The following is a 13,715-nucleotide window of genomic DNA, read 5'->3' on the forward strand; positions in this document are numbered from 1 at the left end:
TATGACAATGAGTTAAAAAAAAAAAAAACTGAGCCCGACATGGCAAATGACAACCGGAAGCAGCATTTCGACCAAGAAGGGAAGGCCCATCTAAGAGTTCACAAAGGGGCGGCGCGGCCGTTATGCCAGGCACCCGAGCACGGCGGACAGCCCACGCCACCAAGCCATGAAATGCGCCCAGAAGGGAGGCGGGAAGTGGAGCCGACCAGGCGTGCACGGGAGGCAACACCACACCACCGCGCCACAAATGAGGGCACAGGAGGGTAGCATGCGATGCAGAGGTGCAAACGCGCACAGGAGGGCGGCACAACAGGTGTTGTGGACATGGCAGTTGGAGTATCGCACGGGGATGGCATTGGGGGACATGTCTACATATGATAGGGAACCATATTATATCTGTGGAACTGCTAGTGAACACAAATTGACACAATGAGCAGAGAGCAGGGCGGGTTTTTTTTTTTTTTTTTTGGTACCATTCCCCAGCTCTGCTAGATCGCTGAGGACCTTGAGGCGCAGGGGGAGCCCAGTGGAACGGACCGCCCCCACCTGAAGTGCCGCAGACGCCGGTACCGCCGAACCCTGCTGAGGAGAAACAGACCTGTGAAGAAGAGGCTCCCCTGGCGCTGGAGAGAAGAGGAAGACCGGCCGGGCCCGGCCGGGCGATGGACGAACGCTGCCGCACGCTCTAGGCAGCCTAGCGAGCCGAGACTTACCCGGAAGTGACGAGGCCGCAAACCGGAAGTGACGAAACGGAACGAAGAAGCCAGCCTGAAGCGACCGTCCTGGAGGTAAGGTCGCGTGAGAATATAAAGCCGGCAGCCCCACCCACAAATGCAGGCTGTGACCAGCAGTTGACAAAAACGTAATGTGAAGCCTAACTAATACGCTGTAATTTCAATAAAATTTCCCACCAGTATGAAGAATGTTGCAGCCAAAGCTGGGTTCTCTTCTGTATGACTAGTGGTGCATAGTTTCTTCTGTGCCCAAGTCCTGAAGCACATACGTATATATTTCAGTTTACAAATGAACTTTACTGCCTTTTACAGATTTTGAGTTCAGCCACAACTTTTGCTCCTGAGAATGCTACTGTTTAGATTTACATTTATCACTTTATCGCTGTCATGTGCATGTACTACACCTATTACCTACTGCATTCACCTAATAAAATATACAACTCGACAGCTTTACAGGGAAAACAACAAGGAGCTGGGTAATAAAAAAGAACTGTAAAATTAGGTAATTATATTTTACCAGAAAAACATGCCACAACTCTCATACACAACACACAGACTCTATAAACCTAGAATAGAATGACAGCCTTATGTACTGTATGTATGTGTAAGGGTGCATTCACATCACCGTTTAGCTTTCCGTTCTTCTGATCCGTCAGCAGAAGAGAGAGAGAAGAAAATAACAGGATCCTGTAAAAAAAAATATAATATGGCTCCTGTTGCATCAGTTATGCATAGGACTGCATAGGATCCATTTTTTGCAAGATCCTGTTGCATCAGTTGTCATCTGTTTTTATGGAAACAAAAGTACTGCATGCAGTTTTTTCCCCATGTAAGGCTTCGTTCACATCATTGTTCAGCCTTTTCTTTCTCCTTCTCCATTTAGGCTCAGTTATGTGCCGAATCCGTCCTTTCCGTTCTCCTGCTCCTAAACGGAAAGGCTGAACGGTGATGTGAATGAAGCCTAAGGCTACTTTCACACTAGCGTTTTCGTTTTCTGCTATTAAGATCCATCATAGGGGCTCAATACCGAAAAAAAACACTTCAGTTTTGTCTCCATTCATTGTCAAAGGGAACAAAGCTGAACTGAACAGAACTGAATGCACCAAAATGTAACATGTTGTAGTTTGCTTTCCGTCCTGGGATGTGGAGCAAGATGGATCCGTCATGACCTCCAATGCAAGTCAATGGGGATGGATCCGTTTTCTCTGACACAATAGAAAATGGATCCATCCCCCATCGACTTTCAATGGAGTTCATGACACATGGACAAGTGCATTCGGCCAGGGAAGCTACATTTCCCTGACGGCACACTGGGTGAACGTTGTGGAGGCCGGGAGCGAGTCCTACCCTGGGATGGCACAGGTGCTACCGACGCCAAGGATTGCAGGTCCTACGTGGATCAAGGTTTCCGCCAGTACTTACGTTAGTGGCTCCAACCCCCACTTCTCCTCCTTCGCCTCCTCCTCCACTTCCACCTCTGAATTATCCACGTGCAGCACCAGTCAGCCATCAGTTGGTAGCTGGAAGCGGTGTAGCTGGTGCAGTAGGGAAGCGGCAACAGGCTGTGCTGAAGCTGATATGCTTAGGGGACAAACAGCACACCGCCGCAGAGCTGTGGCAAGGGATAAGAGACCAGACTGAGGTGAGGCTCTCGCCACTCAACCTAGAACCAGGCATGGTTGTGTTTGATAATGGCCGTAAATTGCTGGCAGCTTTGGAGCTCAGCAAGCTCAGACACATCCCATGCCTTGCCCATGTGTTCAACCTTGTGGTTCAGCGGTTTCTCAAAACCTACCCCAATTTGCCTGAGCTACTGGTGAAAGTGCGCCACGTGTGTGCACATTTCCGCAAGTCACCGACGGCTTCAGCTGGGCTGTCAAATTGCCAGCTCACCGGCTGTTGTGCGACGTGAGCATGCGCTGGGACGCCACGTTCTACATGTTGGCCAGGCTTTGTGAGCAGCAGAAGGCAGTAGTGGAATACCAGCTGCAACATGGTCGTCCCCTTTCCAGTCAGCTTCAGCTATTCACAAGCGAGGAGTGGGCCCTCTGTGAGGTTTTAAAAAACTTTAAAAGAATCAATACAGATGGTGAGTGGCGATAACGCTATTATCAGAGTAATCATCCCACTTCTGTGTCTACTCAAACGCTCGCTTTTCACAATTAAGGACAACACTTTGCATGTGGAAGAGGTGGAAATGGAGGAAGACATTACACAGGGTGATAGCCAGACCACCCCCAGTTCGTCTTCTCAGCGCAAATTGGATGATGAAGAGGAGGAGGAGCAGGAGACTGTTGCCTCCGCTACAGAGGGTAGTTCCCATGAAGTTTAATTCCATCTGTTCTGCATGGATGGGCAAAAGAGGAGGAAGAGGATGAGGAGATTGAGAGTGATCCTCCTGATGACGACAGCGAAGTCTTGCCTGTTGGTACTCTGGCACACATGGCTGACTTCATGTTAAGCTGCCTTTCCTGCGACCTGCGCGTTATACGCATTTTAGACAACACGGATTACTGGTTGTTCACCCTTCTCAACCCCCGCTACAAAGATAACTTCTTATCTCTCATTCTTCTGGGGTAGAGGACGAGTAAAACAATGCAATACCAGAAGATTCTTGTTGAAAAATTGCTCCAAAAATTTCCATCTAACGCTGGCGACAGAGTCTGTAGTTCCTTGGCCAACCAAGGAGGGGGGACAAGGGGAACACACAGCAGTTCCAACAGAGGCAGGGCAACACTCTACAAAGCCTGGGACAGTTTCATGATGCCCCGCCAGCACCCTCACCCTGATGCGTGGCCTAGTGTCACAAGGAGGAAACAATTTTGGAAGACCGTGAAGGAGTACATAGCAGATCGTGTCAGCGTCCTCAATGATCCCTCAATTCCTTACAACTACTAGGTATCCAAGCTGGATACGTGGAACGAACTGGCGCTCTACGCCTTGGAGGTGCTGGCCTGCCCTGCCGCTAGCGTTTTGTCTCAGTGGGTATTTAGTGCTGCTAGTGGCATTATAACAGATAAGCGTATCCGCCTGGCAACTGAAAATGCTGACAGGATTGACCATGACTTTTTGACTCCACCAGAGGAAAGCGGCTGAACAAAAAGGCACTTTAAATGTGTTGTTTATAATGTTCTGAATACACTGTATTCCCATGCACCCCTTAAACCACAAACAAGAGTATATGGTTAAATTTTCAGTTTCTCATACTCCTCCTCCTCTTCCATCATATCAACATGAATATTCGTCACATATAATGTCATCGCATATATGACCTTTGCATATAATGTTTTACAGGGTCAGCTCACATACAGGCCCTCGCATCTAATCTTTTATAGGGTCAGCTCAGCTGCAGGCCCTGGCATATCATTTTTTACAGGGTCAGCTCACCTTCAGGCCCTCGCATATAATTTTTTACTGGGTCAGCTCACCAGCAGGCCTAAAATCTTTTACATGGTCAGCTCACCAGCAGGCTCTCGCATATAATTTTTTACTGTGTCAGCTCACTAGCAGGCATTAACCCACAATCTTTTACAGGGTCATCTCACCGGCAGGCCCTCGCATATAATGTTTTAGAAGGTCAGCTCACCAGCAGACCCTCACCTACAATCTTTTAGAAGGTCAGATCACCTGCAAGCCCTCACCCAATTATACCTAATAGATAATTTGCTGCTGCCTTGCTTGGAAGTGGTAGCTATAGCTGTTTCTCAGGCTCCCTCTCTGGAATCAAACCCTGATTCCCTATTCCCCGTGGTCACCGTGGTTGGCACTGAAAATAATATCGAAAGTTGATTGGGCAGACATCCGAATGGATCATCGCCATCACGTGGACGTGCGATTGGGCCTAGGTTATCTAGAGTCACCAAAGTGGTAGCAGGCTCTCACCCATAATGTTTTAGATGGTCAGATTAGCAGGCCCTTGCTCCTAATGTTTTTGAAGGTCACCAGCAGGCCATCAATCATAATTTTTCAAGGCTGTGTATGATGCCCTCCTTTATGTCTAACAAAGGGAGTATTGTAGTGCCGGTTCCTTGTAATTTTTGACAGCCCTTTCACTTAGTGCATAGGCTTTATGAGTGTAGGAGTCCCACTACATGAACAATGAACAATTGTACCACAATGTGAATGAGGCCCTCCTTTATGAGATATACAGGTTGCATCTGAGTGTCTCTTCCTTGTAATTTTGCACTTTATATACAAGTAAATATACAGGAAAGAATGTTTACAATCAATTTTTCCTCTAAAATTCTTCGGTTTTGTGTGTATTATTGTCAGTCTGTAAAAGTGGTGTACTACTCGGACAACATTGTTCCCAGCAACGACCTGCGAGTACAAGATGCATTCAGACATCCTCCCCATGCTGTTCCAGAACCATTTTAGTGGTGTTTCCATCAATTTCTGACCTTTTCCTATGAACCAGGCACCCTCACTTCTTCAGAGCAGGGGGTACCTGGTTTAATGCTTGGGTTCTCCCATTGACCTCCATTATACTCGAGTGCTCGTTCGAGCACCCGAACATCCCGATGTGTTTGGCCAGAGCACCCGAGCACTACGGTGCTCCAACAGCGCTAGTGCTTTCATTAAAATTAGTTTCAAACTAAAATAAATCTTGGAGAATCAGAGGGGTTATGATTTCAATTATTTGATGGATATAGCACTTCCATAATTTTTCTTGTTCTGCTCACAGGATGGAGTGGCACAGTTGAAATAAAAACAGTTGACACGTGAACAGAGCCTAACTCTTATTGTAGGTGTCACTGTACTCTTTAAGTCAGGCCGGACAGGAGCGCAGCGGTGGGGGAGGACGCGCATGAAGAGGCGTGGCGGCGAGGGAAGGTGAGGTAAGGGTTAAGAGGTGCGGGGGGCGGTATCCAGCGGAGGCGCGAGTTGCCGAGGCAGCGGGGGGCGCGGCAGGAGCAGGGAAGGAGGAAGTGGGCGGAGCAGTGTTCAGTGCGGCCAGGGGAGCGAAACGGACGGCAAGATGTCGGCGCCTGTCCTATCAGTGGATGCCAAGCTGGAGCGGTTGCGGTGTGAGGCGGAGGTGCGGGGGCCTGGCTGGCTGCAGGAGCAGGTTGGTGCCTGTTTGGTGTCCCCTGCTCCTGAGATTTCCCCCACAGTTCGGGCTGCCCGGCCGCGGCGTGGGGTTCCGCCGGCGCGCCTAAGCCCTGAAGTCACCCCACGGGCCCGGCGCCGAGTAGGGAGCCCCTCTGTGGACCCTTCGCGGCGGAGAGCGGCCGCTCGGCCTTCTGCGAGTCGCTCACGCCGTGGAAGGAATCCCGTCACGCGGCGGGGCCCTGAGCGGAGCGGGACGCCCCTTCCCCCTCTCCCTGCGGCTGTGCTGGTGGATTCCGGACCGGGAACGGCGGACCGGCCCTGTCCCTCCTTAAGCGGGCGGTCCGCTCGGCTTCTGGACGATGTCGTGGTTCCTCGGGCTGCGCTGGGTGGTGACGGATGCCGGCGCAGGTCCAGAGAAGATGGGAGCAGCGCGGATGAGGATCCCCTTGCCGTGGGGGGCGCCGAGGTCTTCGCCCGGGGCCCGTCCAGTGTTGTGCAGAGGGTCGTGCAGGTGGTCCGGGATGAACAGCCGTCGACGTCCAGGATCCAGGACGGTGAAGTGTCCGGTCGGCGGGAGTCAGGATCTGCGGCAGCGGGAGTCACAGCGCCCGCGGTGCCTGGTGAGATTGCGTGGGGCTCCATGTTAGCGCAGGGTTTCCCGGTTGCTGGGGGGGGGGGTCCATGGGGGAGTTTGGTAGGGGTTTGGGGCAGTTGTTGGGGGGTCTGGCGGGATGGTTATCGGGTATGGGGGCGGGTGCGGGGTCTCCGTTGCCGGGGTGGGGGGTGGTACCGGGGTCCGTGGCAGGGTCGCCGGGGGTTGTGGGGGGGTCGGTGTCAGTGGAAACGCAGGCGGGGGGAGAGGAGGAAGTGCAGAGGTTGGATGATAAGGCGCGAGGGGAGGTGTACGTCTGCTTTGAGGGGCCGTTGGGGGCTCATTTGAAACAGGAGGTGAGGGAGAGGATTTGGAAGGGGGAGTATGTGGAGATATTCTCGCTGCTTCCGTTGGAACGGTTTAACCTGGATAGGGGTAGGAAGGATGAGGGGAAGAAGGAGGATGAGGATAAGCGGCGGCATCGGTTGATCCCGCGTACTTTTGCTAATTGGTTGCAGGCGTTTGCCATATTGGCGAGTGTCATTGGGGAGCGGTCGCCGGATTGTTGTTCGGCGCTGTTTTGCTACCAGGACGCGATTGGGGAGGCGTATAGGGTTTATGGGGGTATGGGTTGGCTCCGGTATGATGAGCAGTTCCGGCAGCGGAAGGCGGTTAGGCCCGATATCCGATGGGATCATAAGGACATTGGGTTGTGGTTGAGGGTGACGGCGGCTCCCAGGACTGGGCAGTCCTTTCGGGGGGAGTCCGGGGGGTCTTCCCCGGGTGCCTTGGCAGCGGCGTCGGCAAAGGGGTTGTGTTTCCTATTTAACGAAGGAAATTGCAGATTTGGGGCCAAGTGCAAGTTTAAGCACGAGTGCACGGGGTGTGGGGGGGCCCATGGCGCCAACCGTTGCTTCAAAGGGGGCAGGAATAGGGGCGGGGATGGCGCTGGAAAGGGGACGGACGCCGGTGCGGTTGGAAGAGATGCAGGTGTTCCTAGATAGGTACCCGGATCGGGTTGCGGCTGTTTTGTTGGGGGATGGGTTTAGTTTTGGTTTTCGGATTCCGTCGGTTGTTACGGCGGGGCCTATGGTTCATAAGAATCTTAGGTCCGCGCTTGATCATGCGGATGTGGTGACGGAGAAGCTGTGGAAGGAGGTGGAGTTGGGGCGGATGGCGGGTCCATTCAAGGAACCGCCGATCCCGGGGTTGAGGGTGTCTCCGCTGGGAGTGGTGCCGAAGAAGGAGCCGAATAAGTTTCGGCTCATTCATCACTTGTCTTACCCGAAAGGGGCGTCGGTCAATGATGGTATAGCTCCTGAACTTTGTTCGGTGGTCTATACGTCCTTTGATGCGGCTGTGAGATGGGTAAGGCGGTTGGGGCGGGGGACGTTGATGGCTAAGGTTGATGTGGAGGCGGCATTTCGTTTGCTGCCGGTGCACGTGGAGAGCATGGGTTTGTTGGGCTGTTTTTGGGATGGGGAGTATTTTGTGGATCGGTGCTTGCCGATGGGGTGCTCTCTCTCATGTGCATATTTTGAGACTTTTAGCTCGTTTCTGGAATGGGTGGTGGTGGAGGTTTCCGGTTGTTCATCTGTTATCCATTACTTGGATGATTTTTTGTGTTTGGGGGCGGCGAATTCACGGGTGTGTTCTTTGTTGCTGCACACGGTGCAGTCAGTTTTTGCGCGTTTTGGGGTACCGTTGGCGCGGGAGAAGACAGTTGGTCCGGTGACGGAATTGTGTTTTTTGGGGATTGTTATAGACACGGAGCGGATGGAGTGCAGACTTCCCCAGGATAAGTTGGTGGATTTGCGTCAGGAGATTGACAGGGCCATAGGAGGGGAGAAGATTAGGTTGCGGGCGTTGCAGTCATTGTTGGGCAAATTGAACTTTGCTTGTCAAATTATGCCAATGGGTAGGATTTTTTGTAGACGGTTGGCCGCGGCTACGGCAGGGGTGTCAGCGCCGCATCATTTTATCAGGTTGCGTAAGGAGTTGAAAGGGGATTTGAGGGTGTGGGCGGAGTTTTTAGGTCAGTACAATGGTAGGTCGTTGGTCATGGAGGAATTGTGTGATAGTGTGGAGTTGGAGTTATATACTGACGCGTCGGGGGGGGTGGGTTTTGGGGCTTATTGCCAGGGTCAATGGTGCGCAGGCGTGTGGCCGGACTCGTGGGTCAGTCGGGGGTGGGTGAGGAATGTGGCTTTGTTGGAGCTTTTTCCCATTGTGATGGCGGTGGTGTTGTGGGGGGAGAGATTGGGGAACAGGAAGGTGCGCTTTCATTGCGACAATCTGGGGGTGGTTCAGGCTATCAACAGTTTGTCCGCATCTTCTCCGCCGGTGGTGCGGCTGTTGCAGTTTTTTGTGTTGCGCTGCTTATCTATTAATGTGTGGGTGGTGGCGGAGCATGTGGCTGGTGTGTCTAACTCAGTGGCGGATTCTCTTTCTCGTTCACAGTGGGAGCGGTTCCGGCTTCTAGCGCCAGAAGCGGAGGCGGTGGGTCTGGAGTGTCCGTCGTGGCTGTGGGGGATCTTGGAGGAGAGGTGATGGGGATGTTGAGGGATTCGTTGAGTCCGGGGACGTGGAGGGAATATGGTAAGGCGTGGGCGATCTGGGAGTCTTGGAACGGGGCTTGGGGGGCTGGGGGCGGTGATGGGGATGTGAGGTTGTTGATATTGTTGGGACAGCTGAAGGGCGAGGGGTGGTCGGTGTCGAAGGTGAACCATTTTATTGCAGGGGTCGCGTTCGGTTTCCGGTTGCGTGGGCTGCGGGATTTGACGAAGGAATTTTTGGTACGGCAGGTTTTGAAGGGTTGGCGGAGGGGCGCGGGCAGGGGGCCGGATTGTCGTAGGCCGGTGTCTTTTGAGTTGTTGGGGCGGATGGGTGACCAGTTGAGTGGGATTTGCAGTTCCGGGTGGGAGTTGGGGCTGTTTAGGGCTGCGTTTGCGTTGGCGTTTTTTGGCGCCTTTCGCTTGGGGGAGTTGGTGTGTGACAGTGTTCGTCGAGCGGGGGGGCTGAGGAGTGAGGATATCGAGTTGTTGGGGGACAGGTTGTCCGTTCGGATTCGCAGGTCGAAAACGGATCAGGAGGGCAGGGGGCGTCGTTTCATGTTGTTTTCGGTTCCGGGGTGTATTATGTGCCCAGTTCGGTGTGTGCGGTCTTATGGGGCGGGCCTGGTGAGGGACGGTGTTCCTTTCCTTAGGCATGAGGATGGTTCCTTTTTGTCTAGGTTTCAATTTCTGGCGGTCTTTCGGAAGTGTTTGAGGGCGTTGGGGGTGCCGGTCAAGGATTATTCTGGGCATTCGTTCCGGATTGGTGCGGCGACTGAGGCCGCTAGGCTGGGCGCCAGTGAAGAAGTGATTAGGAGGATTGGGCGGTGGGAGTCGGTGCGTTTTAAATCTTATGTGCGGCCTGCTTTGTTGTAATGGGATTGGGGTGGTGGTTTGGTGTTAATTATGTTCTTTTGTGTTTACAGGTCGGACGGCGGCGGCGTTGGTGTGGATTTTGGGGCACTCTTATGTGTTTTGGGGTGCGATCAGAGCGGATGTGCGGCCGAGTGGGCGACAGTTGGGTTTCAGTCCGGAGTTGGCTACGGTCCGGTGGTTAGGGGTGAGAGGTATGTTGTGGGGCGGGGTGATGAGGGAGGTGCATCATTTTGTGCGGTTGGACCGTCCCCCGGACGTGTTGGTTTTGCACGTGGGGGGGAATGACTTGGGTAAGCGGCCTTTTAGGGAATTGGTTCGTGATATTAAGTTCGACTTGCTCAGGATTTGGGCTTTGTTTCCGGGGGTGATCACGGTCTGGTCTGACATTGTTCCGCGGAAGGTTTGGAGGGAGGCGAGGTCGGTGGAGAGGCTTAATAAGGCGCGGATCAAGGTGAATAGGGCGGTGGGCCGGTTTATGGCGCGTAATGGCGGGGTGGTGGTGCGGCATGAGGTGCTGGAGAAAGGGGAGGGTGCATTTTGGAGGGCTGATGGCGTGCACCTGAATGCGGTGGGGACGGATCTGTGGTCTCTGGGGCTCCAGAGTGGTGTGGAAATAGCGTTACGTATGTGGGGGGACGCGCAGGGTTGAGGTGGTCAAGCTGCGCGTTGTTGGAGGCGGGGGAGGTCCTTGAAGTGGAGGAATATGGTGGTACCTGAGGATGGGAGGGCCCCGCGGGAGGGGCTGGACTCTCATTGAGGAGCTGGTAGGAACTAATTACGTGGCCATCAGTTGCTGCCTCCGAGCTGGGTTCAACGGCTGGGGGTAAGATGGTGACGTAGGTGTTCCAGTGTTATTAAGTTATTGGGGCTTCTAGGACCTCCCTCGTCATTGGTTAACTTATGTTATTTAATTTGTATGTATTTAAATAAACGGCTGCTGTGGCCGATTAAATCCAAGCAGTGGTGTGGTGTGTTTATTTCTTTGGGGTTTGGGGGGAGGGGCTCGGGGTATGGGGTTAGGTAATTGGGGAGGACCGAGCAAATAGCCAATGCCCTCTTCAAGTCAGGCCGGACAGGAGCGCAGCGGTGGGGGAGGACGCGCATGAAGAGGCGTGGCGGCGAGGGAAGGTGAGGTAAGGGTTAAGAGGTGCGGGGGGCGGTATCCAGCGGAGGCGCGAGTTGCCGAGGCAGCGGGGGGCGCGGCAGGAGCAGGGAAGGAGGAAGTGGGCGGAGCAGTGTTCAGTGCGGCCAGGGGAGCGAAACGCCCACCCACCCTGCCCTGTTGGAGGTGGGGGTAGGGGAGGTGTTGATGTTTGTTGTTTTCTGTGTCGTAGCAGTCGTGGAGGCGGGGGAGGTCCTTGAAGTGGAGGAATATGGTGGTACCTGAGGATGGGAGGGCCCCGCGGGAGGGGCTGGACTCTCATTGAGGAGCTGGTAGGAACTAATTACGTGGCCATCAGTTGCTGCCTCCGAGCTGGGTTCAACGGCTGGGGGTAAGATGGTGACGTAGGTGTTCCAGTGTTATTAAGTTATTGGGGCTTCTAGGACCTCCCTCGTCATTGGTTAACTTATGTTATTTAATTTCTATGTATTTAAATAAACGGCTGCTGTGGCCGATTAAATCCAAGCAGTGGTGTGGTGTGTTTATTTCTTTGGGGTTTGGGGGGAGGGGCTCGGGGTATGGGGTTAGGTAATTGGGGAGGACCGAGCAAATAGCCAATGCCCTCTTCATGACCTGTCTCATAAAATCCAGTTAGCCCATTTTACTTTTCATAAAAATATATACTGTAAAAAAAAAGCCTATAGAATTACATTTAGCAGCACTGTCAGATCCTCCGGCTTACCGTAGTATATTTAATTTGAGCTTTTTATGCAGTAAAACATCTAGTTTACTACTTGCCAACCTGCATTGCTTGTTGCTTTACAATGCTCTGCAAAGTATTTCATGACTTTAGTCATACACTGCACCACAGAACACCATTACATCTATCTATCTATCTATCTATCTATCTATCTATCTATCTATCTATCTATCTACCTCTCTCTTTCTATCCTTACACCATTATCGTTATAGTTATTAATCACAGAAATATTTCAACATTTATTTGTAAAATGTTATGGAGGATATTAGCACTTGTACTAAAGCTCATTATCATTAATATTATTATCATCAGTAACAGTAGTAGTCATAAACAGAATATATACGTATCTATCTGTATTATTAATTTTCCTCTAAACATGAGTTTTATATCCAGAAAACATGTCAATAGAGTGGGTTCACAATAGTGTTATAGATTCCGTAGATGGCTTTCCATTATAACATGGGTTATAACGGGAAATAACGGAATCCATAAGACAGAAGGACGGATCCGTTCTTCTGCCTATAGACTTGTATTATGACCGAATGCAAAACGGAAGCCTTTAAAAGGCATTCCGTTTGCTTTCTGTCCTAATACACAAATCACTGCAAAAAATGCACTAAATGATATGCAACTGACAATACTAGCTAATTCCTCAGGCCGATGTTAAAAGCTGAGAACTTTTTCTATATCTTCTAGTCAGGAACATATCGGAGCCCCTCATGCACCATGTGACGGTGTCTCAGCACGCATGGGGTCCTACCACTAACCTGCCCATGGTGTGTGAACAGGGTCTGAACAGTGCTAGAAACCAACTCACAGCCAGACTCTCACATGCCTCCATAGTGGTATCACCAATGCACTGTGAGGTAGGATAAAGCCGTGAGCCGCACCCACAACAGACCATGTGACACAGAAGCCGCACCCACAACAGACCATGTGACACAGAAGCCGCACCCACAACAGACCATGTGACACAGAAGCTACCAGCTGCAAAAGAACGTTACCACCAAGATGAAGTGGCACATTCCATACACATAAAGACAAAAACTCACTGAAAAAAGGCCTAAATGAAATGCTCCAAACCCAGACACTGTAGCGTGTCTATAACCGGGGGAGCAATTCCTTTGCAGTGATTTGTGTATGTATATATTTTTTCATCAGCACAATGTATCATTTTGTGTAAGATATCCTTGTGGTGCATGCGGTCCGCCCCGGCATCCTCCAATGTGCGCATTTTTTGCTGGGGATTGCCGTTGTCTGCGGACCGCATGCGAAGGAATTGCTCACCCGGTTATAGACGCACTACAGTGTCTGGGTTTGGAGCATTTCTACCTGTTTAGGCCACTTTTTTTCAGTGAGTTTTTTGTCCAGCGGAGGCGCTGCACTGTTCAGACCCTGTCCTAATAGCCATAACGGAATTCCTAGTGTGAACCCACCCTTAATTTGCAATTATGTCTGAATATCTTCGTTATTCTGACATTATTTTGAATATATGTTCTATAACATAGTAAATAGAAACCTTTAAGGATAGAATCCGCTTTATCTACAGCTATCTTCTATCTTCTATCTATCTTTTATTCTATCATCTTTCTATTCTGTCTATCTACCTATCTGTCTACTATCTATTCTGTCTTGCTATTATCTATCTATTATCTATATTAGTTATATCTAGCTTACTATTATCTATCTATCTATCTACTATCTATCTTCTATTATATCTATTATCTATCTTTCAGCTATCTATCTTTGTATCTCTCTATCAATGTATCTATTTATCTAGATACTATATATCTTCTATTTTATCTGGTGATCTATCTATCTATCTATCTATCTATCTATCTATCTAAAAGTCAATTCCTGTTTAATAATCTCACTTTTATTAAGTTGAGTTTGGCTGAGCGTCTCAGTATAGTAGCTGGATATGGTATTGCTGTAATGTAATTGGATCTTATCATGACCCGGCTGATCTCCAGGCCATTACTACAGTGGGTACAATCATGCACTCCTGTTCCTTACAATACATCCATTTATCCCATGCTATCAGGGC

This window comes from Bufo gargarizans, chromosome 8, assembly GCF_014858855.1.
Source record: "Bufo gargarizans isolate SCDJY-AF-19 chromosome 8, ASM1485885v1, whole genome shotgun sequence".
NCBI lineage: Eukaryota > Metazoa > Chordata > Amphibia > Anura > Bufonidae > Bufo > Bufo gargarizans.